Here is a 27472-nt window from a genome sequence, read left to right as displayed (position 1 = left end):
GGGCTCTGCCTTTTTGAGGGCCAAGCACTGTCTTGGGCATTTTTATGTATGTGATCTTATTCCACACAATGCTCCTGAGATGTAGGTATAGTATAGTGTTTCCTAAACTTTTGACATATGTGTACCCCTTCTATAATATAATTTTCGTAACGCTGAGTACCCCTCGTACTCTTGAGAACGTAGAATTAGGCGCAGCTAAGCACGGTGCAGTGCATATCCCCACCAAACTCCGGTGCGACGCGTACCCCCACCAAACTCTTCCCGTACCCCTGGGTGAATGTGTACCACACTTTGGGAAACACTGGATAGACCAATAAAAGTAAAAATATGTAAAACAGTAACATCCATGCATGCCTCAACGTTTCATGACATATAATTCCATTCAGTAACAGGCTAATTAATGGGTTGAATCTCACAAGACATGAAGAATCACTACAAAAACAAATGCAAGGACTTGTCTCCAGCAGAATTTCTCAAAGGTGCTCTTCCAAGAACCTGGATGAATCACTAAGAACCACAGAACCACAGAATCACAGCATTTCCCCAGCTTCCTTTTTTAACAGAGGGAGCAGGCTTCAGTATCTGCTTCGTAGTTAATTTCTGTGTGCTCATTTTTATGGTTGTTTCCACATGATAACAAATGACACTGATATTCTTTGAGGGTCACAGTCTTATGCCATGCACCTTCTAATTACATGATTTTAAAGGTGAGGGAATTTCAAGAAGTATGAAGTAAAGGGAGGTGTGTACAGACATGATGAGGCGACACGGGGGTGAAGCAATGTACCTCAAGACTGCAAACACACACAAAGAACACTGCGTGAAACATCAGACTGCCTTCCAGTTAGGGAGACTGGCCCATTCTCCCAGCAGGTTGTGTTCTCAGATTTCGTTTCTCAGCCTGTTATCCTGAACGTGGGTAGCAGTTTTCATTACAAAGTGCTATAGTTGCCCTGGTTGGTGTGGCTCAGTTATTTGTGGCTCATCTCATGCACAGAAGGGTTGCAATTTGATTCCAGGTCAGGGAACATATCTGGGTTGAGGGCTTGATCTTTGATAGGAGGTGTGCTAGAGGCAGCCAATCAATGTTTTGCTCTCACACGGATGTTTCTCTCTCTCTTCCCCCCTCTCCCTGCCTCTCTAAATATCAATTTAAAAAATATTTCAAATAAAGTGTTATACATAGTTGTTAGTTTGTATAGCCATGACAGAAAGCCCTGACTTAAGAGTACAGCTAGCCTGGCCAATGTAGCTCAGTGGTTGGGCATTGACCTATGAACCAGGAAGTCACAGTTTGATTTCCTAGTTAGGACACATGCCTAGGTTAGATCACCAGTAGGGGACATGCAGGAGGCAGCCAATCGATGATTCTTTCTCATCATTGATGCTTCTACCTCTCTCTACCTTTCCCTACCTTTCTGAAATCAATAAAAACCATACTAAAAAATAAATAAATAAATAAATAAAAGTATAACTTAACTGGCATCTATTCTAAATAAAAATTGATTTTTAAAATGCAGTGCAACCCCATACTATTATAATCTGATAATTAAGCAAACAGAGAACATATTGAATAAGAAACATCTCTGTCCTCCTTCTGAGTGCTTGTTTATGGGACAGGATCTGATTGAATTGAGAGTGAGGGGAAAAGAGATTATGAGAAGGTCTCCAGAGGTTAATGGGATAATTCGCTGTATCTAATTTTATCTCAGACTGAAAGGGAGTACTTTCAGGCCGAGACTGAGCACCCAGGATAACCTGAGAGGCTTTCTTTCTATTTTTTTTTCTTACATAAGGAACAAAGGGGCTGCATGGCTGACAGAGAGGGGAAGGTGAGAGATTAAAGCTAATGAACTTCAAGCGTCAGGGCTCTTCCCCCGCCCAGTCATTTCCAAAGCGCGGTATCTAATATTTATTCATGCTTCTCTAGTCTTTTTTAAAACAATAACTTCTCATTAAGTTAATTCTTATATCCAGACCCATAAAACGGAGGATACCGTAGTGACCCGGCCCACATCACAATCCAAACGGAAGCCAGCTCCTAGGGGAAACACTGTCCAGGGAACCTAGCATACATACACCCATCAGACTCCTCCAGCTCCCTCTGGCTCCCTCACCTGCCCCTGGAGAGCAGGACCTGCAGGCCTCCTAAGCCAATCCCTGCCCTCCAGCCAGCCCTGCCCTGCCTCCATGTGGCCTGTCGCAGCTCTGTGACCTCCTCCCCAAATCCCTCAGGAAGTGTGCCCGCTGCTTATGAGGCTCTGCCCTTTGATAAAAGTCATCACACTCATTCCACATGGTTTTAGTTGTGCCATCTGACACCTCCGAACTGCATACACTTCAGACATGGGTCCTCGGGGATACTGTGTAATTTCCCTAACATAACCAGCCGGAACCAGGAAGATGGGTGAGCGTGAGGGAAATGGCTATGACAGTGTCCGAAAGAAAGAAGTTTCCTAACAGGTGATTCTAGAACCCAGTTCTGCCGGGTGCATGTGTCTGTGTGTCCTGAGTGGGGGAGCAATGCTCTGGACACCAGCCGGAGGCACGGAATTCAGCTCAGCCTGACACTGTGCATCCCGAAACAGCATCACCTCCCACAGGCTGAGGGTTCCGTCCCTTCGGATGCCAGGTGTCAGCCCAGGTTGCCACCTGGGCGTCTGCTTCTGACCAACTGGTTACACTTTAGGAGCTTCCAACAACCCCAGCCTTGGGTCCAGGTAATTTGCTAGAGTGGCTCACAGAACTCAGAGAAACATCTGATTGGCTATATTACCAGTTTTATTACTAAAAGTGATAACTCAGGAACAGCAGATGGGAGAGATGCACAGGGTAAGGGATGGGGAAAGGGACAGGGCCTCCATGCCTGCCCCCAAGGCACCACTCCCCCAGAGTCTCCAGGTGTTCTCCACGCCCCGGTTTTTTTGTTTTGTTTTGTTTTGTTTTGTTTTGTTTTGTTCTGTTTTGGTGGCTTCATTACCAAGTATGGTTAATTAAAGCATTTGCCACCAGTGATTAAACTCCATCTCCAGCTTCTCTCCCAGCCCGGAGATCATGGTGGGAATGGAAGTTCCAACCCTTTAAGCATCCCCTGGCTCCGCTGGCAACCAGCCCCCATCCTTAGATGAGTTCCAAAATGTAATGGACGCAAGCAAAGGTACATTTCTGGCTTTCAACACCTAGGAAAATCCAAGGATTTTAGAAGCTATGTGCTAGAATCAAACGAGGAGGGATATAATCAATTTTATTTATAAATCACAAAATCACAATTCTCAACAAAATTAATTAACCACGTGCACAACCTAGATGGGGAGAACAATGCTGGGAGATAGAACCTGAGTTCCCAGCGAGAGCCACTAGGAGGCGCCAAGAGAAAGGCCGGGATGGTGCCAGGTGGGCAGGAGGCTGTGGAGCTAAATGCAGGAGGTGGGTCGTATATAACTGTGCTCCGCCCTGGCGGGGCCAGAAGTAGGTGTATAACTAACGAGTTTTCACTCGTCCTAACAGCAGAGCAAATGAATTAATACTGTAAACTTGAACTTCAATTGAAGTTCAAGTTTACAGTATTAATCCATTTGCTACCTTCAAAAAGTATTCACCACTGAGATCGCCTCCGTGACTAGGGGGACATCCCAAGATAAGAAAAATTTTTAAAAAACAGAAAGAACCTTTGGAAATACTGATACGGTTGCCTTGGCAAGAAAAATAGATGAAAACAAATGTTCTCTCTGCATTTAGAATACACTGAATAGAGTTATATTGTTCTTATAAACCTTTGAACCTGGTGTCTGATGAGAAATCCTGTAAATAAAAATAAGCGTTCCGTTTTATTATTAAATTCCTCCTTATCACCACTGCACAGGGCAGCGAGCAGATCACTGAAATGCGCAGCAGCAGCTGCAGCATGCGAGTCTGCCCTCTCCTGGAGAGATCCTTGGAAAATCTCAAGACTAACTAGAGACTGGCATTTCATTTCTGCCTCAACAATTTTGTAAATAAACAAATGCACAAAGAAAAAAAAAAAAGTGCCACTCAAAAAGGAAATCTCTACAAGGCAAAAGAATACAAGATGCATTATTTATCAAGGCCAGCCTTCTGCCAATAGCCTTGGAATAACAATCAGCAAAATCAGAAACATTTTAGAAGAACAATTTTCTTTTTTAAATAATTCTTTATTTGTTGAAAGTGTTACACGTGTCCCCCTTCCCCCCCCCCCCCACTAATCTCCTTCAACCTGCCCCTGGCCCCTGCCTCAGGACCTCCCCACCTCACTGTCCGTGACCATGGGCCATGCATGTATGCATACAAGGTCTTTGTATGATTACCTCCCACACACCCTCCCCTGTAGGAGAGCAATTTTCAAAGAGGTGGTCCTTTCCCACCCAGAAGAACTTATGTGGTAGTCTCATGAGTCGTTATATAACTAGAACATTTCTAAGATACTTAGTTTAGAATTTCTCTGGGGTACTGAACAAGGTGCGGCACAGTGGGTCAGATAAGTCCAAGAATCTAAAAATAAACGAGGCCCTCTCTTTCCAGGGAGACGGTTTAACAGGAGTGTGTGCTCTGAAATGGGGTAAAATATTTACAGGCAAATATAATTCTATAAAGTTTTCTTTGCACTTATTTTTGGCAGCTTTTGTACATTTGAAATTATGACCAAAAAATGTTTATTTAAAACATGGTGCTATATACAGACTTTGTAACTTAGAATTGTTGACCAATGAGATTTAACTTGGAAGGAAGGAAGGAAGGAAGGAAGGGAGGGAGGGAGGGAGGGAGGGAGGGAGGGAGGGAGGGAGGGAGGGAGGAAGGAAGGAAGGAAGGAAGGAAATAACACAAGTTCTGTGTAGACCAGACCCACAAAACTTACTTGCAGACCTGAGCCTAGAACACAAGCCTCCCCTTATATTCATTGTGGTGGGTTTCTGTTACTTCATATGACTTTCTTTCTTTTTATTTTATATCTGTTACTGATCTTTAATCCTGTCACATTCAATGTCACTTGGAGATGGCTTCAAGCTGTCATAATTACTCATAAAACATTAAAGATCTAAAGTCACAGACAATGTCAAAACATAGGTGAAGAACAAACGCATTTGAAACATGCTTAAAAGTCCATTGGTGGTGGGGTCATGCAAAGAATAAAGGTTCCAGAGTCCCAAAGACCTGTGTTTGATTTTCAGCTTCACTGTTTAGGTTTCTGGATTAAACACTATGAGATTCAATTTTTACCTTTAGAAAAGGAAGATGAAAATTCCCACCCAAGGAAGGCTGAATGTGATGACATGTAACGTTCTCTTCACATAGTAGGCAATAAATGTTAGTTCTCTCATCTCACCCCTCTTATATCAAGCCTTTAAACATATGATGTATCAGATGATGTCTACACAATGTACCCTGAGATAGTTCAATAGATAATAACGTGATGATGGTGATGTTGATGATGATGTCAACAGAAACCAAAGTCCTATAAAGCGAGAAAATATCACTTTAATTAGTAAAGATACCCAGGAGCAAAAATCTCCCATTAGACCAACCAAATGTATATGCATGAAATCCTTTTGGTAGCAGAGAACTAACCTGAAATGACATATGTACATAAAAATAGCATGTTAATGACCCGTGAAACACACATTTCATGTCAGAGTCCTGGGGATCAGTGCACACTATCACAGGGGACACATTCAAGGCCCCTTTTTCTGGGCATTAAGGGCTTCTCATGCCCATAGCGTGAAATATGAAGTGAGATGGCAAAAATGACACAATGTAGGCAGAGTAACTTATTAACTCTGTAACTCAATGTATCTAATGAAAATCTGAGGGTTTACTTTCTCAATAATTTTTTTTAAATGGGTCTAGTTCAAACTTACCATAGTCTTGAGTATTCTTAAACCAGCAAGTACATGAAATGCAAGTATTATTAATCAATATTGAGAGTTATTTTAATATTGTCTGTGGTGTAGTCCACAGGCAGAGTATAAGTCAATAAGTGGCCCAGATGTATTACCAATGCAAGCTGGAATATTTTAAAAACAAATACCAAAACTAAAGGTTCATCCCAACTGCTCTAGAATTAAGTAAACATAAAAAGGAAAGAATTTCACACAAAATTACATTTTCCTCGGTGGCTGTGAAGGGTCCAAGATTAGAAGACAAACTCTTACAGGTTTTAAACCATGCTTTGACATATCCTCCTATACCAAGTTCACCCAATAGTTCCCTCCTCTCTTACCCTATCTGATTTTTTAAAATTCTCTTTTCTTCTATCCTTTCCCCTTTCATTTCACTGTGAAACTATAAGAAGCCAGTACCTTCGCAAAGCAAGGGAAGATGCAGGAGCTAGAGAGTGGAGAGGAGACCAGTTCCAGACAACCTTTGTCACCCATGCCTTTCAGCCTGGGTGTATGGGGGTGAGGTGTCCTTCCCTAGACCCTCAGTGAATGGGACTCATCACCACAGGGGCCCCTGGATGGAGGACCACAGGGTCCTTAACTCTGTGACTAACCCATGAAAGGATCAGATGAGTGAGGGGGGCTAAATGGGCAATTCCAGACAATGTGCATATTTAATGGAGCCTTCCAGAGACAAATGTTCTTTTCTAGAAGATGAGCATGGGGAGGTTTGCTTCCATGTCATAGGGGAAGGAAGAGGGATTCTGAGGGAAGGTGATCTAAGATTCTCAAATTGTATTTGGATTCGGAACCTTGGAAAGCATTAAGTTTATCTGCTTATCTATATTGCCTTTGGGAACATCTGTTTATCTTTGTGGGTGTCTTGTCTGCCTCCCTTCCCTTTTTTCATATTAGCATCTGAAAGAAGTACTATCTATAACCCAAATTTCTGAAAGAAGTACTATCTATAATTTCAATCTACTGCAGACTGATTAACTTTGATGAATTGCAAAGAAATTGTTGTGGAAATGTAAAAATTCTACAAACGTTTTTAAAGGTTAACAATGTTTGTATTTATCTTCTTGTGAATTAATAACTAGTTTGGAGACTAGTACTGGTCCTCAGATCACACTTTAAGAAGAACTGGTATGGCCGAAGCCGGTCTGGCTCAGTGGATGGAGCTTCGACCTGTGGACTCAAGGGTCCCGGGTTCGATTCCGGTCAAGGGCATGTACCTTGGTTGCGGGCACATCCCCAATGGGGGGGGGTGTGCAAGAGGCATCTGATCAATGATTCTCTCTCATTGATGTTTCTAGCTCTCTATCCCTCTCTCTTCCTCTCTGTGAAAAATCAATAGAATATATTTTTTTTAAAAGAAAAAAAGAACTGGTATGAACTAATTAAGAAACACATTCTCCTTCATTTAATTTTATATTTTCAAAGATATTCAATATCTATAATATGTAAACTCAATTAATAAAAGACTAACTAGCCAAAACTAGTTTGGCTCAGTGGATAGAGTGTCTGCAGACTGAGGGGTCTCAGGTTTGATTCCAGTAAAGGGCATGCACATTGGTTGTGGGCACATCCCCGGTAGGGAGTGTGCAGGAGGCAGCTGATTGATGCTTCTCTCTCATTAATATTTCTGGCTCTTTATCCCTCTCCCTTCCTCTCTGTAAAAAAATCAATAAAATATATATATAAAATAAAAGACTAACTACGTGTAAATTACATAAAACCACAGCTCATTAGAGAGTTTATTTTAAACTATTATTAAACCCAGGTGTTTTTTTAAAATTATTACTGAATCCAGGCATGTTGTCTAAGATTGCATTGTGTAAGACATTGAAATTACCCAATCTATTTCATATTTCAAAAATTATGTGATAAAAACCACCAGATATAAAAATCAAACCATGTTTGTAGTCAACATGCCAAACTACATGAACACTGAAAAATAAGGCAAATCCCAAGTCTACCTGCTCTGTCTGAAATCAGGAGAAAGCTTTGCTTCACCCTGATAAGTGGTATTTACTCCTGTGGGATTCTTAACAGGTCAAGGATGTTCCAAAGACCTGGATTTTACATTTCAGAAGAACCACCTCACCTATTTAAAAGTAAATATCACTTAATCTGATGCTTGAAAAAAACCCAGACTAGACTTGATGTCCATAGAACGAATGAAACCACATGAGGAGGGTCTTCATGGGATAAAACCTTATTTTACTGGTGACAATCTCTCGGGAAACCCAGCTGCCAGTTTAGCCTGTGGAGAAAACTTGTCCAGGATCATTATTGCTAATTGACAATCAATTGGCCTTTGGCCATCAGGACATGTGCAGTGGTGGCCAAACTCAAAGTACACAGCAAAAATCTGAAATAGATGTCTGGGCATGAGGGTTCCACAATAATAAACTCCTCGTCTGACAAGAGCTCCATGTTCCACAGGATGCATCAATGCCTAGCAGTCTTTGTCTCCAGGAACAAAGGCGAATCTAGGAGGACCCAAGGTTGTGTCAGCGAAGCCAAGGAGTCTTCCCCAGGGAGGGAAGATGCAGCTGGCAGCCTGGTCTTTCTTGTGGCCAGGTGCTCTATCCTTGTCTTTGCTACATCTTCTCCAGGTCCCTTCTGCCTAAGTCTCTAAACTCAGCCCGATGCTAGATAAGCTGCAAAATTGTTCTGTCAAGGACTGATGAATCAGAAATGTGGCGCTGAATATCATTTTCATTCTGTTCTCAAAATTCCAGGTTCCAGCTCATTTTTCAAACCAGCCTGATGTATAAGATAAACTAGGCAAGTGCATTCAAGGGACAGATAATTTGCTTTGATGGTAGTGGGGTCAATCTAAGGCCCACAGGTGCATTTCTACAACATTACAGAAGTGATAACTTTGGGGCTGAAAGAAACTAAAAGTTCAACCTCATGTTCGAATCTCTTGCTACAGTGCCCTGCTAAATGGCCACATGTTTCAGCTTGTGGCACTGGCTAGTGAAAGAACACACTAGTCTTTGGTGCAGTTTGCAGTGCTTCAGACGACAGGACCAATGACAAACTCTTGCTATTTTAAAGTTTTGCTCTTATACTCAGCCTGAAAATGTCCTTTTCATCTTTTATAAGCCCTTTTTTTCTTATGTTGTCAGCAAATTTTGAGAGAGAGAGAGTTTCCTCCCGTTTGCACCCTGACTGGGAACCACACCTGCAAGCTGGGCATGTGCTCTGATGGGGACATGAACCATCGACCTTTTGGGGCATGGGACAATGCCTAACCAACTGAGCCACACCTGCCAGGGGCTTTCTGGGTTGTATTGCAGATACCTATGAATTTATATAAAATAAGTCTCTCTTTTTCTTTTACATAATTGTTCTTCAAATATTTATACACAGCTATTCTCTTCCCACCGTCCTGCATAATCAAAACTCCCCTGTTCCTTGAATCTCACTGCTTTGAGTCTCTAGCACCTGCTAACTTTTTGAAGATTACTGCCATTAATCTTCCTCTGGAAACAATTTAATAGCCGCTTTTGAATTCAATGATTTAATCAATTTCTGATCCACCAAAATGTCCAAAGAGCTACCCAGAAATACATTAAAAATGTTTTAAACTAAAGGCTTTGCTAGAATCTCAACACCCATCACATCTCCCTGGGAACAGAAGAAATGAGGTTACCCTTAAATGCCCTGTATTTAGCAAACCCATGTAGGGTTGTAGTAATTGCAGAGTTTTCATTTATGAGACCATAAGTCTCATAAATAATGGGTCCTATAATTTTGCCTGTAATTATTATGAAACAAGGTCAGGCATATCATAACTACTGACATGGTTTTCTCAGCATTGGTTGGACTGTATCCCCAATAAGGTATCAAGGGGGAAAGTCAATTTCCCAGGGAGATCCCAAACCACAGAAGAGGGGTTGACCCTACCAAATAAGCCTGTGTACACATGAAGCTGCTCACAGCAGCCGTCTCTCTCACCTATGCCAAATGGCATGGGCCTACGGTTGCTTGGAAATCAGGCAGATATACCCGTTTCCTGTGGTAAGTAATAGTCCCTTTCTTGGATAATAATGTATCAAATTTCACCTGAATCGGACTCGTCTTCATCAAGACAATACTTCATTGCTATCATGTCACGAATAACCACGTTGTTCAAAATGTAGCCAAGAAATCAGAAACTATGAATAGAGAAGTGAATTTCTGGACATTACAACGAAATAATTTCCTCAAAGTTACACACAGTGGCTCTTCCAATCAATTTTATATTTCTCGTAGTCCCTGGAAAATATATTTGTTCATAATACACAGCAAATAAACATCTGAACAGTGTTGACTCATAGAAATATCACCTTGCTTAAATCAACAAACTGCATGGTAATGAAAAGCTCAGATTTCATGGGGGAAGAGATGACCTACAAGAGAATTCCAGGTAGCAGATCACCCTTAGATCCTTGCATTTCTGAAAGGGCATGTCTGAGATCTTTGTGAAATCCTCACTCACAATATTTCTCTAACGCACAATGTTAGATGTGCAAGGAAAATGTATCTGAGAAAGTTAAATGACCCATTCAGATTTAATAAACCCAAGACAAACATAAGTATATACTTTAACGCCATTTTTTTTTAAACAAAATAATGTGTTACATTTTAAAAATAACATCTTCGAAGCTACTCCCATATGCTGCGGAGAATGCAAACCTGAGGGGCTGGCACTGGGTATTCTGCCAGGCCTGCTCTCACGAGGCAGGTCACCGCCAGGAGACCCAGCCTGCACATGGACCCTGGATGTGCGAGGTCTAAAATTAACAACCAGGACTCAGTGGGGCTGCAGCATGTTCATACCATGGACGTTTGGCAGCTATAAAAGTTAAAACTAAGACACGAATGATCCTACTGTGTGACTATGATAAGGAGAAGAAGACACATAGTTACATAGCAATATCATATGATCAAATATAATATGTGGCAGACTTTTAAAAAATAATGTTTCCAGAGAGGATGGGAGAGAAAGAGAGAGAGAGAACGATGGAAACATCCGTGATGAGAGAGCATCACTGATTGGTGGCCTCCTGCAATGGGGATAGAACCCACCACCAGGGCATGTGCCCTGACAAGGAATCAAACCGTGATCTCCTGGTCCATAGGTCGATGCTCACCCACTAAGCCACACCGGTTGGGCTGTGGCAGACTTTTAAACACTGTCAAATGCTGTTTTTTGGTGGGTGGCAGTGACAATATTGTCAATCAATCTGATCATCCTCAACTTAGAGACAGGTTAGTTTTATGAATAATTAATAGACATATTTCATGAGAGCATGAAAGCAATATTTATTCTCTCCCTCATCCTCTCCTGAAAAAACAAACAAACCCTTAAGAACAGAAATCAAGTTACTTCTAATCCTTTCCCTTGAACGAGTTTGGCTTATTTTTATTCCCACTGACTTCCCCCTTGTTCAGATTCTATCCTTCTCTGTCTGGACTTCCCCAAGAATCCACTAACTTGCCTCAGTGCCTCCAGTCCCCAGGGCCCCCTCTCAGAGCTGCTCTGCTCAGAACACAAGGTGGCTGTTCCCAAACACTGCGAAGGTTACCCTCCCCCATCCCCTACAATGTACAAACTCAGCCAAACCAAGCAAACAGAAAGAAACTTTCAATAAACAACTGTTTACCCAAATAAAGCATGCATTTCTCAATCTGGAATGCGAGTCCACCGTAATCTAATCTTAGTCTTCCTTTGCAACTTGTTTTCTCTCTGAGTCCTTTCATCTATTGAAGCTGGCCTTTCCCATGCTGACAGTGCACCCTTTACATTTGTACAACACATTTCACCCTATAGCATTCCTCACCCCTAAAGTAAAACCAAGTAGCTTCTCAGTCAGTGATTAAAGCATGTCTTTCCTACATTCCTTCCAAACAGTTCAAGTGCTACTCCTTCGTGAATAATTCAGCATCTTGACCCAGTTGTTTCTCTCTAAACCTGATTCATATTCACCTACTCCTATCTTGCTATCTATTTTGTATTATTATGTGGAGGGAACTTAATAGTCCTACACTTCTAACAAGTTCAGAATAAGTCATTAGTTCTGCTGGACTATTGTATCCTAGAGTAACTCCTGAAACATAACAGACACTTGGTATATTGAATAATATTTTTCAATTTTAGATGCGCAATTCTAAATTTTATTTCTAAAAAATAAAATGCCTTTCACCCTGTCAGCATGTAGCCCTACAGCAAATATTTTCTGTTACTATAACTTTATATGAATTTAAAACATTATCCCCACGGTTATTAATTATCATTTCCTTTTTGTCTGAAAGAAAGCAAACAGATTGATTTACCCAGCAAGTGAGTAAGCATTAGTTCTGCTAAATTGAATTAGGATAATTCAATTTATCACTACAACGTAAGAAAAGTCTTCCAATTCATCTGCGGTTATTAGGGAAGAAAGTGATACACTATAAAGAAAACAAATAAAATGTTTTATGGAGAAGTTTTAGCATATATTATGTTTGTACTACCTCTAAAAACTGAAAATCATTATAATTTCAAAAAAAAATAATGATGAAAATGATGAATGCCAAGAGTTTTGGTACCACACCTTATCATCAGCGTGCTGTGAAAGGGCATGGCACAGAGTTTGTGAGGAGTGAGGAGGGAAACTACACGGAGGGGCAGCTAAGAAACTCAGGGCAGGGCAGAGGCAGAGAGGTGGCCAAACCCACTCTCCTGCGTTTGGGTAGATATGAACCGATAGCCAGAATGCGGTAATAAGCTCCGAATCTGTAGTCATCTGGGTATTTCAGTAGAGGGCTGTCTGTATACAAAGAGATGGGCTCCTCTATCCTCCCATAATCTCAAATCTATGATTATAATCACAGATTGATCAGATGCCTAAGTAATCGATGCCACAATGAACTTTCCTGTAATTATCTGGTTACTGCAGACAAACTTCTTAGAGGCATAAAGCACATTCTTTTTCAAAATCTGCCTTACCCTCAGCATCTCTCTTTTCCAAATAGAATTTTTAAAGAAAAGCCAAACATTTCATGCATTTAGTATCAGGACTGCTCAGGAAGAAGTAGGCATGGGGGCAGGTGGAGTGGAGGGAACCGAGTCAAGGCACTCCTATTTGCCCTCACTGCTGGGGGCCCTGAGGCGTCTAGATATCCAAGAAATGTAGTTCAAAACCTATGAAGCAGCTAAGCGGTTTCTTGCAGTTTTCTTAACATATAGATACACATCAAATCACATGTGATTGTGGTTTGGCAATAATACAACTGCTATCAGTCAATAACTAAAAAGATGATAGTATCAAGTAGACTTAAAGCCATTAGTGTCTGAAGAATTATTTTTTTAATTAAATGTATAGGGGTGACATTGGATAACAGGATCATATGGACTTCAGGTGTGGGTTTCTATGCTACAAGATCAGTACATTGTGCTGTGTGCCTACCACCCGAAGTCAAAGCGCCTTTCATCACTATATATTATTCTGTGAGAAGCACTCTGCTCCTATAATTTGCCTAAATTCACCACAAGGATAGGTTTGCACCAGCACATTTTCTTCCAGGTCTAAATTGGAGTCAATCTCTATAATGCTTTGGTTGGGAATTGTATAGACACCGAAATACAACAGACCGCTCAGATCAAATGAATGCCCCCGTCTAAGCTTTATTCCAATGCATTATGTCTCACCTGTACTCTATCTAAAACTCTCCCTCACTCTGAAAACATATTGTGATCATCTTAGCTCCATTCATCTCTTTGGTCAAGTTATGGTAGGAAATACCAGGGGTCCTGGATACAGCTACAGAAAGAGCCTGCAATCTTCCTTCAAAATAAGAGGTGTGGCTGAAGGCAGCAGGTTTAACACACACTCTTATCATGCTCTTTTCTGAAAGCCCAATAAAATGACCAGAAAGCAATTTTCTGTTAAAAGCACCAATCCTTAAGGACAAAGACAACAGGAGATAGGAGGCACAGCAACTTGTGAAAGCAGAGTATCAGCGGGAGGGGTGCCAGCTCCTCTAGCAGGTCTGAGAAAGCTGAATCCTATGCCAGCCACTGGGAAAACTCAGAATAGACCAGCTCCTACTGCAAACCCTTCAGACAGGGAGGAAGGTGAAGTATAAGCTTCTTCCAAAGAAAAGGGAGGAGAGCCCTCGGGTTAAAAACGAGATCCTTGCCCAGCCAGTGTGGCTCAGTGGTTGAGAACTGACCCAAGGACCAGGAGGTTGCTGGTTTGATTCCCAGGCATGGTAGGTGCTCAGGCATGCAGGAGGCAGCCAGTCAATAATGTTGCCTTCTCTCATTGATGTTTACATCTTTCTATACCTCTTATTTCCTCTCTCTAAAAAATGATAAAAATATATTTAAAAAATAAAACAAAACAAAAAATGAGATGCTTTCTTGAAACTTCATTTAAAAACAGTTAGAGCCCTGGCTGGTATGGCTCAGTTGGTTGACTGTTGTCCCAAGCGCCAAAAGGTCCAGAGTTAGATTTCTGGTCAGGGCACATGCCCAGGTTGTGGGCTGGATCCCCAGTACTGGGTGTGCAGGAGGTAGCCAACCCATGTTTCTCTCCCTTCCTCTCTCTCTAAAATCGATAATTTTTTAAAAAAGCAGTTAGACCCCCAGATGCTGTCTCCTAATCCAACAGGCAACTAAAGGCTTATTTTCAGAAAAGGGTCAAGGCAGGTCTCTGGACAGACACGGAGAGTCAAGAGCAGAGCCACTACTCTGAACACCTGGGCAGCTGCAGGAAAGCTGGCTGTTATGGTTATGGCTCCTACTGCTGTCTCCTGGGAGACTGGCAGCATCCCCTTGGAGCCAGGAGCCAGGAGGGTTGCCCTGTTTAGAACATCAGATGCAGTTGTCTGCTCCTCCAATGCCCTACTCCAGCCAACAAGGTGTCATTTTGGCCCTCAATGCAGAATTCTGGTGGCTGTCCACCAAAAGGTCACTGTTGTCTGCTTTGTATTAGGATTTTTAAAGGATTCTACTAGGATCTAGAGATGCTTGCAAAAGGAGGAAGATTTGTCCAGAGTACTATGTAGCTAACCTTGAGGGATCAAAAGAAATATTAGAGAAGAAATGTAGGATTTAAATGGAGAAGAGAAGCATATTCTATCTAGGTCCACGAAAATATCTATAATAATAAAATTGGATTATGCTAATTAGACCGGACATCCTTTTTGAGGATCTTCAGGACAAAGCCAGGGCTACGAGGGAAACCCAGGGCCCGGGTGCCAGAGGGAAGGTGATGCCAGCAACTGGGGGAAGGAAGTCCTACTCTTTATGAATTTTGTGCATCGGGCCTCTAGTGGTATATAAAGTAATGAAAAAAAAAAAAAATAAAATTAAAAAAAAGACCTGAATTCTAATTTGCGTTCCAGCTGTTACCTAGACTATGTCCTTAGCTATTTGATAATTTGCAGATACCTTGTTGCTAGTTTTCATCTAAAAGGCCTGAAATCAGAAAACAGAGGCTTTAGGAAAAATAAATAGTGGTTCTCTAATATCCTAAAAAAGTAAAAAAAATAAAATAAAAAACACTTAAAAATAAAGTAGGAATAAAGAAGGGATATGTTTTATAGATTTTACCAATGGTGGAAGCAAAATTAATAGATGAGGGAAAGAGAACAAATAGAAGAGATAAGAGCATAAAATTAGGCCAATGGTTGAAAAAAAAAAAAAAAGATGCAATATCTCTGATAAGAGGAAGGTCAGAGAATATTTTTTATTTGTAAATGTCTTATGGATACAGAAAAAAACAAACATCTTTCCTCAAATATCTGTGTGTCTATTAAGCAAGGATCAAAAGTGTGAAATTAGCCACCAGACTGCGGAACACGTAACGGATGCCTCCTAACCCCCAAGTGTGCAGACCGAATAATAAATAGGCTGATATTGTCTTCTTCTCCTTCTTTTTACTGAGATGAAATCCACATAGAATGCCAATCACTGTTGTGTTCCTGAGGCATTTTAGAGGAGAAAGAGGGAGGAAATGGAAATAAATCCCTGCAAGGTTCCTATTGGTTCCCTGGCAGAGGGGGGGAAATGATTTGGAGGATGAAGATAAATAATAATAAATAACACTTTAAAAATGCTATTGAGGAAACCAAAGAAAAGGAAACTCCTGGCACATGCATCTGAATCTAACACTGTTGACCCAAGGCTGGTACAAGGTTGGAGACATGAGAATACCATAGGAAACTTGCTAATAACATACAGATGCCCAAGCTCAGTTCCTGAGGATTCTGTTGTTTGAGAACTGGTGAGGCCCTACAGTATGGGTTCTTCAAAATCTCCTATGTGGTAATGATATCTAGATATATTTAAGAATTCCAAGGGAGGCCAGCCAGCATGGCTCAGTGGTTGTGAGAAGGCTAACAGCAATTTTGTAAAACTACTGTTGGAAATTCTCTGCTATTTTTTAGACACCCTTTTATTCTGAAAATAATAATAATAATAATAATAAACTTTGCTTTCTAGCCTGTTTTAGCCTGCTTGAATAATGAGGAAGATAAACTTAGTTTTCTGACCTTGTAGGCCAGAGACTACATATGCCCATGTTCTCAGTGCCATGCCAGGTGCATTTTTTAATTGGCTAGAACTGTGTTGTTTTCAAGGCCACCAGTCAAATAACCACTAAGCACACATAGAGCTGGCTTTTTAATAAAAAGGGAAGTTCTGCTTGTAACTCTGCTTAGAATTTGAATTCATTTTTCTGGAAGCTCAGTGGTGAATATAAAAAGTAAGTGTAATTTCAAACTCTCCAAGTGTAGCTTGATTTTCCCCCCGCCCCAGTTTTCTGCAACAGTTGAACATTGACCAGGGAACCAGGAGGTCATGGGTTTGATTCCCAGTCAGGGCACATGCCCAGGTTAAGGGCTCGATCCCCAGTAGGTGTGCAGGGGGCCGCTGATCATTCATTCTCTCTCATCAGTGATGTTTCTCTCCCTCTCCTTCTCTCTTCCTCTCTGAAATCAATAAAAAGTTATTTTTTTTTAAATCCCAAGGAAAATCAGTTAAAATGCAGCTTCTTCTGGGAAATAGTACCCTAGAACAGTCACCAAAAGAACCCAGAACAAAAACTCAATTCAAGGTGTGAGCTGGCAAAGGCAAAGCTCTGGATTGATGCTATAAATCTGTCAGCTGCAGCCATACCTGCAGAATTAGTAGAAACTGAAGTCAGCAATTAAGCTGTTAGGAAAGGGCATTTAAAATAATCTGTGAGACTAACTATTCCAGTCCTGGCACTTACTGAGAACAGTCCTTCCAAGGATGATAAACTGTCTTTGTACAAATGGGGGAGTAGACATGTAGGAAGAGGTGTGTTGAGGGAAGTAAACTTTGAAAAAGAACAGCTACCCTTCAATTAACAGATTACGGAGGAGATGGTGGTTCAGATTTGCTTGAACTACTATATTTCTAAGGCATTCAAAGAAGAGATTAGCCCCCAGCTTCACAAGTCTCCTCTGAATACTTGAATGTCCAGGGTATAAAGCAACTACAGCTCAGAAGACTTCCCTAGAGAGATTTCACTTAATGTTTCCTTATAAAAGTATTTATCCACACACACACACACACACACAAAAAAAAAAAATATTTAAACCCATGCTAGACTGAATTATCAATTCTGGATTTGATGTACCAACTTATTACATCAGGCATTCCCTAACCTGTCTTCTCAGAGAAATTACTTGCTATACCTAGAGGATCAGCCTCCTTTGTGGTTCTGGAGTCTGAGTTGGGCCTCAGAGGACAGTGTCTACGTTTTTTGTTTGTTTTTTGTTTAATCCTCACTTGAGGATATTTTTTCATTGATTTTAGAGAGAGTGGGAGTGGGAGAGACTGACAGAGAGAAACATCGATGTGAGAGAGACACATCGACTGGTTGCTTCTTGCTAGCACCTGAAGTAGGACCAGAGATCAAGCCTGCAACCAAGGTATGTGCCCTTGACCAGAATTGAACCTGGGGCCTGTTAGTCCTCCGATGATACTATTCACTGAGTCAAACCGCCCAGAGTTGCAGTGTCTAATTTTTAACATTGGCATATTGACTCTGTTTCTCTTAATTTCTCTCTTAGGTACACAAGAGAGAAAATACACAAAACTCTTTCATGCCTTTTAGGAAGAGATGAGTTACTGTATTTTTCGGACCATAAGACGCACCAGTTTTTAGAGAAGGGAAATGAAGAAAAAAAGATTCTGAAACAAATAGTGTCCTAAAATATTTTATGTGCATTAAAACCCAACATCACAGTCATAAACACATGTAATCAACCCTGTAAAGTAAACAGCAGCATTTAGAACCATTGTAGAGCCGGGCAAGCACACAGAGACCACACAGAGCCGGGCAAGTAAAAAAATCTTTTTTTTAAAGTATATGTGTAGGCTATATTTGGACCATAAGACGCAGGGACTTTTTCCCCCCACTTCTGGGGGGAAAAAAGTGCGTCTTATGGTCCGAAAAATACTGTAAGTAATTTCTTAAGTTCTCAGTTCAGCCTGCAGAATTCTACAGAACTGATAATGACCCGGCAGCTCCCAGCCCCTCATATACTTTCCCTGAAAGTCACGCCCAAACAGCTCAGCCTAGAGGAAACACTAGGCAATGGCAGAATCTAGAGTGAGCTGCTGGATGGAGCTCTACGATTGGAAAAAGCAAGCAAGTGACATGTTTCATATTTTTTTTTGTCTCTACTTAATCTTAAGTTATTAAGATTATTTTAGGCCTTTCTAGAAAGAACTAATGTGGGCCTTAGTCGGGGCCTCAACATATAGCTTTAACTATAGGGAAATGTCTGGGTACTTCAAAGTGAGTCATGAAGAAGCCAAGTGGAGTTAACATTAGCTAATTTACCTACAGTTTCATCTAGGTAGTAGAACAGGGGGAAAAATTTAATCATTTTGTTCCAAAACATGGAACTCAATAAACTAAAAACATGGGTTATGTTGCTGTTCTTCTGTTTATTCCTCCCCCTCCTATTATTGTCATCATCGTTATTGAAGAATGAGAGAGAATTCATGTCTCCATTCCAAAAATATGTATTTACTGTCCCAGACTAGATTCCCTAGGTCCTGGGGATTGGGAACAAGATAAGATCTGTCTCATGGGAGTTTAAATTTCAGTGGAGGAGCAGACATAACAAACACAAAAGAAGAGATGATGTAATTCTGGAGGTTGGCCGGGGCTAGAACATAAATCAATACACTGATGTGATTAAGAGCAACATCTTCGAGCTGAAACTGAAGAGAAGGAGCCATCCATGCAACGTTTGAGAAAGAATGCTTCTGTCAGATGGATGGTAAGTGCGAAGTCGCTGCATCAGCGAAGAGCTGGGTGTGTGTGAAGCTCAGGGAGGCATCTCCACTGGGGAAACAGTTAGTCCTTAGAGTGCAACAATTTCCTACATGAAACAAAGGAGACTTTTCAGAGTGGATTCCAGGCTGCAGGAGACCCGAGCAAAAAGGCCTTTGAGCTTATCTTGGCACATTCCTGTCAAGAACAAGCAATCCAGAGTTCTGGGATTCCCACGTCCTTTGGAAACACAAAGAAAATGTTTATCCAGACTCGTGAGTGTGGTGTAGTCTCCTGCTCTCCCTGACAGTTCTGAGAGGTCTTTCTTGAAGTACCAGGAAGGCTCCTCAAAGAAGATCAATTGATGGATTGTGCTGTCCGAGCTGTCTTCCCTGGGATGGCCAAATCTGATGACTGGGCAGTCAGCTCTGCCAACACCTCTGCTCACCGGCTGTCACAGACAGCCCCTAACTGTCTTCTAACATTACTTTCCTCTTCGTTATCATATTGATTGACCTTGTAGGTTTCAGAAACAACTTTCAAGGACTCTGTAAAAGGGTGTCTTTGATAAGGAGATAATTTTTAGCTAGAATTCTAAGTATGGGACTTAATTCTGTTGTTAAGGTTTGTTTTTACTTTCATCTCCCATTTCATTTGACAAATTGGTTGCTTTCCATCAGCAAGAAGAGTTCCTTGCACAAGTCCATTGTGGAGAAGGTGAGTGATATCCAACCAACAGGTCGCCATGAGAGATAACTAGTTTTAATGAAGAACCTGGCCTTTGCCTCTCTGAAGCCTGAGGGACTGGGAAAAGGAAGACATCTCATCTACTAACTCAGACAAGCTGCTCTATATCCAACATCTAACTGCTGAAGGGCCTGATCCTCCTTTATTTACATGTCTTTTTTCCCAGGAGTACAGTCTCAGTCAATTTTCTGCAAGTTCCCTAAAAATCAGCTCATTTTATAAGGGCTTTCATTTGTTAGGTTCCTGGCTTTGGCAATAGTGGTGCTCACCATATTCATCCAGGCAGGGTCACCCAGCCAGATGCATCCCTGTTAAGAGACCAGCGGGGGACCAGCCCAGTCCAGGCGCACCTTGCCTAAGGTTTTGTGAATAACAAAGGATAAGACTGGGATTTGAACCTGGGTACAACTGGCTAAAAAGCACAGGCTTATAATTCTGCTAAACAAAACCCATCCTGGGGAAGTTTACATAGAAAGGACTTTTCCTGATCAAGCCGCTGGAATTCGAGATTGCATTGAGAATTGACCTTGACAATCCAAAGGAACCAAATCCAGTTATACCCAGCTGTCCTGGAATTCTATAAGTCATTTAACTGTACCTCACAAGCTGATAATAAGCAATAACAAACATGCATATGGCATGATTTACTTTTCAAAGGGCCTAAGTCCCTCACCAGGATAAGTGTACCATCTTGGGTTCTTTAAGACCCAGGAGATCCGCCATGTTTCCATGGGGACTGGATGCTCTCCAGTTACCGTGGATGCTGTGTCCCGGTGACCCCAATGCCACCAACCACCTGCCAGTCTGGGATCTCCTCCTGGAGCCTCGCAGGGCACCCTCATGCTCTGAGGGATGCTTGATCCTGGCACAATCTCTCTTACACGCTCACCCTCATTATCCCCCCAGGAAATGTGTCCCACCAGTAGGGCTGGACATCCCCCCGCCGCCAGGGCCTGAATCCGTGCCTCTCAGCATGCCTACTCCCTTGGCTTTCTGAGATCCCATGACAGTAAACTCAATGAAACACCATGAGGAAGGAAGTACAATAATAACATAAGAAGAATGGAGATAAGAAAAACATAAAAGGTTGCATGACTCTATATTGATCCCTGGGTACCTCTGGGAGTCACACTTAAAATTGCCTGGAAATGCCAGCAAGCGGATTGCAAATGCCATAATTCAAGGATGCAAATCTCAGGCAGAACCCAAAGACTTCCCCTCCCACCCATATTACCTAGGGAGAGTGGATTCAAAAGAGTTTCAGAGCTCAGAGAAAGGGTTGGTAACCTCACTGTACTGTTTCAATGCCTGACTAAGAAATGCCAGCTACAAAGGAATTTGAAAACCATCTCTTTGTAAAGAAAAGGGTTTGTTTTTTTTAAAAAATATGTATTTTATTGATTTTTTACAGAGAGGAAGGGAGAGTGAATAGAGAGCTAGAAACATCGACGAGAGAGAAACATCGACCAGCTGCCTCCTGCACACTCCCTAATGGGGATGTGCCCACAACCAAGGTACATGCCCTTGACCAGAATTGAACCCGGGACCCTTCAGTCCGAAGGCCGACGCTATCCACTGAGCCAAACCGGTTTCGGCAAGAAAACGTTTTATAGGAGAAGCATACTTGCACAGATGAATTTGAAACTCAACAATAATAGAGATGAGGGCCATGACCATATTTGAAGGACTACAGTAGAGTCATAAGAAAAGGTGCAAATGAGGAAGAGAAGGAAAACTTTCTCACCGCAGGCACCAAATATGGGATTTTAGACATCTAACCCTTGAATGAAGCTACCAATCCTAGTAAGACAACCCTTAATTCCCCCCTAAAGTGGAAGGTCCGTAGGAGCAGGTCTGGGCAACATTTGCGCCTCTATGGCCCACAAGTGTTTTTTAAAACATTACTTGGTATTTTGTTTTAAACTAAAAGTTTTAATAGAGAAGCTTATTATTAGATGAACTGATGTTTGTGAGTTTCACCCCCTCTTTTACACCTTAACAGAAAGTAGAGAAATGTGAGGCCTAGATCATACTGAAAACAAATTTTAGGTTTAACCAATAATTAGCTTTATTCTCCAGTGATAACAACTTTTCAGTCTTTCTCCAACCTACCTGCGCAGGAGAAATTGGCAGTATAATTATTTCTATAACAAAGTTATTTTTCTGTTTTTTACAATACTCTTTTATTGATTTCAGAGAAGGGAGCTGGAGACAAAGATTGAAACATCAATGATGAGAGAAAATCATCGATTAGCTGCCCCCTGGAAGCCCCACACTGGGGATTGAAACTACAATCCAGGCATGTGCCCTGAAATGGAATCAAACCACAACCTTCAGGTTCACACTTAACCACTGCGCCATGCAGGAGGCCAAACTTATCTTTCTGATGACACTCCTTTCCTATGCTTTCTATGCTTTCTCTGGGACCCTACATCAAACCCACTTGTGCATTACTGTTCTGGACCCCTCTTGGCAGTACTACCTATAGCCAGCCCACTTAGAGAAATTCTAGTAAATGAAAATAAAATTTATAGAGAAAAACAATAGGCTAGAGACAAATACACATGAAAGAGTTTTAAGTAGAACCTGAGGCATTAAATAGTCCTTCACATGATGAAATTTTCATTGCACAACATTTTCAGAGATCCCCTCTTAAAGCGCCAGAGCTGCAGAGCTGTGTGGTTGCTCAGTTTCTGGGTCTCACATCAGGCCTGAATCAGCACTGCCAGCCTGCAGGGCCTTCCCTGCACGGCTGCTCCAACACCCTTCTGTAAAAGTACACTCCAAATGCACTGCTTCTAAATGAATGACCACGTATTTACATAATAAAATGCTATGTAGCCAGTGAACATAAGGTTAGAGCACGTTTATTAAAATGGTAGCATATTCAAAAATACATTAAGTGAGGAAAAAGCTTACAAAACACCATTTATAAGGAGTTCATATTTTTTTTGAAATTCAAGGCATAATGGACATGTGTGCGGTTGTGTATAAATGGATCAGTCATAGAAGTTTAAAAACATTAGAAAGATATACAAAATCATTAACAATGATTATCTTTGGGGGAGGAGATTATGAATGAGATTTTCTTCTTACTTCAGGTTCTTGTCCTTTTCAATGAACATACATTTCTTTTGACCATTAAAGAAATAAACAAAAAGTGTGACAGCTCACTATTTTCAGAGCTCCCCCAGCCCTGGTCTCACTTCAGGAGTTATTCCCATGGTGTCCTGTGCTGGAGTCTTGGTGCCGGGAAGCCCCAAAACTAGGCTGGAGAGACCTACACCCTCAAAATTAATATCCATTAGAAACTCCCTGTACTATGAATTCCACTCCGTAGCAAAGGCTATGACAATGGCCCTTCAGGCACTTATAATATGTGTGTGTGTGTGTGTGTGTGTGTGTTTCCACATTGATTTGTCTTCAATGTGCTTTTAACCTGTGCTTTATACTAGTGTTTACAAACAGTCCCCAGAAACCCACTGATGTGCTTCAAGTGGTTTGAAAAAAGTTGGACTTAATATAATTTGAAAAATAGACCACTCTATTATTTATAAAAATACAATAAAAAATAACATGCCACATTTTTACACAGCAGAGACCAGCAAGTCATCACGTAAGGCCACCCGATTCTCTGCCATCACTGTGCAAACCGGTAAAACTGAATTGTACGTTTGTTTAAGAACACTGTTGTTCTGCATGAGTTTTTACAAAATAACCCAGAGAAATACACAGTGTCCATGCAAAGAACACTGACCCGGGCTGCACAGCTACACACACACAAAGTCCAGGCATTATCTTCTCCTCACATTCCCCCGAGGCCCAGCAGTGACTAGTTAACATGGAAGTAACAGCTTAGTGCATCTCGTTATTGTTCTTACAAGAAAAGGTGCAAGTGAGGAAGGCATGGAAAAATTCCTACAGCTAGCTTTAGTCCTTAGTATAAGTATTATATTTGTCTAGTCTTTTACATCTATAAGAATGTGACCCATACTTGGATATTTATGATGATACAATTTTGAAACTCCCCCCACACACATACACACTTAACTTCCTTGTCAAACGTAATTTGTCTGGCGGAGTGTCCAGGATAACAGTGCAAAGTGGGCTATTTACAAATTGTTACTACATCCGAGTAAATCAGAATTTTCCGTGCAATCAAAGCCCAATGAAGATACCATATTAGTGTGACTGAGGCTGCTGCAACTGTCCTCCACACTCCCATGTCCATTTTGTGTTCATACAATACAATACACCCATTCTTCTCACTGGCTGCTTTTTAAGCAAATTTTGTTTCAAATAGAGTGGGAATGTGAACCCTTGTACTGCTACCACTGGTCCCCACACACCCTCCTCTCAGGAATAATTCCAGTGTCTCCCCGTCTGCCCTCTTGCTTGTTTCCCCCTGTGTTCCTATGGCCTGCCTTCAACACCCAAGTCACAGCAGCCTCTGCCCAACACTCCCCAACAGCCTTCTTCTGCACAAGTAAAAGTCAGATTCCACATAATGGTGCTCAGCCACAGCCCGAGACCTTGTGATCTGGCAGATCCCAGTTCCTGCTACTCTCCGCTCACTTGCAACAGCCACATGAGGCTCCTCAAACACCTGGGCACTCTTCACACATTAAGGCATCTCGCTGTGCACTACTTCATGTCCAAAAGATCCCTGATTGAACATCTTCTTCTTAAAGAACCCTTCCCAGCCAAAACCGGTTTGGCTCAGTGGATAGAACTGAAAGGTCCCGGGTTCAATTCCGGTCAAGAGCATGTACCTTGGTTTCGGGCACATCTCCAGTAGGGGGTGTGCAGGAGGCAGCTGGTTGATGTTTCTCTCTCATTGATGTTTCTAACTCTCTATCTCTCTCCCTTCCTCTCTGTAAAAAAATCAATACAATATATATATATTTTTAAAGTACCCTTCCCAGGCCATCCCACTTCCAGTTGTACCTATGCTCCTTGTATCCAGGTTCTCTATTTTCCCCTTTCACTCTTGCTCAAATGAATTATTAATTACCTATCTCCCTCAACTAGAGTGTAAGCCCCAGGGGATCAGATAACTTCATATTTTTCTCCCTTCTACAATATATCTCCAGGATCATAGAACAATGCCTGGCACAAAATGGCCAAGCAAGTAATACGCATTTATTGAATGACTACAACTTTCTAAATTTGATTTCAGCACAAAAATTTTATCAATAAAATAACATGTTTAATTGTTTCCTACCATGGGGTCCTCTGTAAGAGTGAGTGTGTGTGTGTGTGTATTGAAACAAAGAGTTTTACTGCCACGGGGGGGGGGGGGGGGGGACTATAAAAATGATAAATTCCAGAGACAAGATTATGTCTCCATTATCATTTGCAACTACTCACAGTACTTGGCATAACAGTCCAACAGCCACACTTCGTTTTGAAAAGGAGTCACTCTCTGCCCATTAGCTTCCACATATGTACAATAATTGCTTTCTAGTTAAGCAGATTATTTTTAGAACTCTTCTCACTTTGAGATACATAAACTTGTTAAAACAAATTAAGGCTAACCAGGCCTTGCCTACAACTTTCCCAACATTCTCTTCCAGCATGACTACATTCCAATCATCATTTTTGCCCTGTGCTTCAAGTGCACAGCTTTTGTTACTTCTTCAAATCACATACCCACACTTCTTCATTTATTCAAACATACTTTAGTGGAAATATTTAACCCACAACTGAAATCCCATTGAGTTCAGTATAACCTATGTGGTTAGACCAGTGGTTGGAAAACTCATTTCTCAATAGAACCAAATATCAACAGTACAACGACTTGAATTTCTTTTGAGAGCCAAATTTTTTTAAACTTAAATTTCTTCTAATGCCACTTTTTCAAAATAGACTCACCCAGGCCGTGGTATTTTGTGGAAGAGCCACACTAAAGGGGCCAAAGAGCCACATGTGGCTCACGAGCAGCGATTTGCCAACCACTTGGCTAGACCATAGCTCATGCACCAGGCAAACTTCCTTTCCCTCATCACTGAGTACACAGCTCCTCTCCCCAGCCTCCCTCTCCCTGCGCTCCATACCACATGGTGTGTATATGATTTTAGAACAGCTTCACCTATAAGTGAGCATCATAAGCTGAATCTTCATCAGGGGCTCATCAAGAGGGTTTTAGAATCCAAAAATGTCAGTTGTGTCAATTTTTAAATTTATTTTCCCCCCACAATCTAATGTCTTATTTATTATAATGATATTGCCTAAAATGGCAAGATGATAATCTATAGGGTGACAATTTGAAAGTACCTTTATTCTCAGAGCTTATCATATTGAAAAATAAATATCTTGTAACCGCCTAGGCACAGCTAATTTACTGGTTGCTGTTAATATCAACAAACTTTTCAGTAAGGACACAGACAGGAATATGTTTTATATAAATATATGATGCTGAATCAAAATAAATATAAATTGATATTGTGGCAGTAGAAATGAATGTACTAGGTAGGGATTGTGGAACTTATCTAGTCACGTCCAATTCAACCTTAAAATCACTGAAATGTAAAGTCCAATTAGATTTTACATAGTTTATATAAAAGTCAGTATGAGGTGTTTTATTTAAGCCTTTGACCTGGATGCTTTAATGTGAACAGAATTTGCACACTTAAAAATATAAGCACTAAACCCACCTGTGTATGGTCTTTAACCATATCAACATAGGAACCAAGTTTTCAATACAAATCAAAGTATTTCTGAATCACAAGAAAAACAAGAAACCGGAGTCCACAAAACACAAAAATCCATCAGCTCTGCTGATCTCAATGAGTTTACACTGAAAGAACAAAAAACTCTGGTTGGCAGGATTCCAGACCCCAAACTGGAAATACAAGTCACATATTGACCAACTCTTCCTTAATCACATTCTGTCATTGCTGTTCCCTCGAACACCCTTTTCCTCTGACTCATTTACACTGAGCTCTTAACCGGCAGTGAGATCCCTTCTGTTTCTATTGTGCCTTTGGCAACGATTCTTCTTTGATAGAAATTATCAGCATGTGTTAATATAAAACCGCATTCCACATACAAGTCATTAGGCTGTTGCTGTTCTATTAAAAGCAGCTTCTACCACCATTCTTTTCTCCTAAAATCTGCTATTCTGAAGACTCACTCAAGGTGGATGACACCAGCGAGCCACATCCCCAGCTTTCCCCTGCATAGCACTATGGACCACATCACAGGGAGCGTTGGCCATCCAGCGCCTACCGAGAAGTCCTCATTAGTAGCTGGGTACCACGGGAGGCATCCACACCTACTCTGTGCCTGAAAATGAGCAAATCTTCCCAAATCAAAGAATCTGAAGGGTCGCCATGAAAAGAAAACAGATTTTGTTAATGTTGTTTTAGTTTGCAAGACATTCTACATTGCTTTGTTTTCTGGCTCCACGTTCTCTGGGGAGCCTAGCAGGAGCAGGAGCGCTCCTATCAAAGGCTGGTTGCTTTGTCTCCAAATTGCCTCTGAGTGTCCCAACAGGATGCAGGCTGTCCTCCAAAGCTGAGGGCAGGT

General features: G+C 41.3%; 1 protein-coding gene across 5 annotated transcripts in view; it reads right to left on the bottom strand.

Moving 5' to 3' along the window:
• Positions 1-27472, bottom strand: part of CTNNA2 (catenin alpha 2) — a 1074738-nt gene that overhangs the window by 693160 nt on the left and 354106 nt on the right. The window lies entirely within an intron of this gene.

The sequence above is a fragment of the Pipistrellus kuhlii genome, unplaced genomic scaffold (assembly GCF_014108245.1).
Source record: "Pipistrellus kuhlii isolate mPipKuh1 unplaced genomic scaffold, mPipKuh1.p scaffold_m20_p_13, whole genome shotgun sequence".
NCBI classification, from domain to species: Eukaryota; Metazoa; Chordata; class Mammalia; order Chiroptera; family Vespertilionidae; genus Pipistrellus; species Pipistrellus kuhlii.
This window is presented reverse-complemented; position numbering and strand designations above follow the sequence as displayed.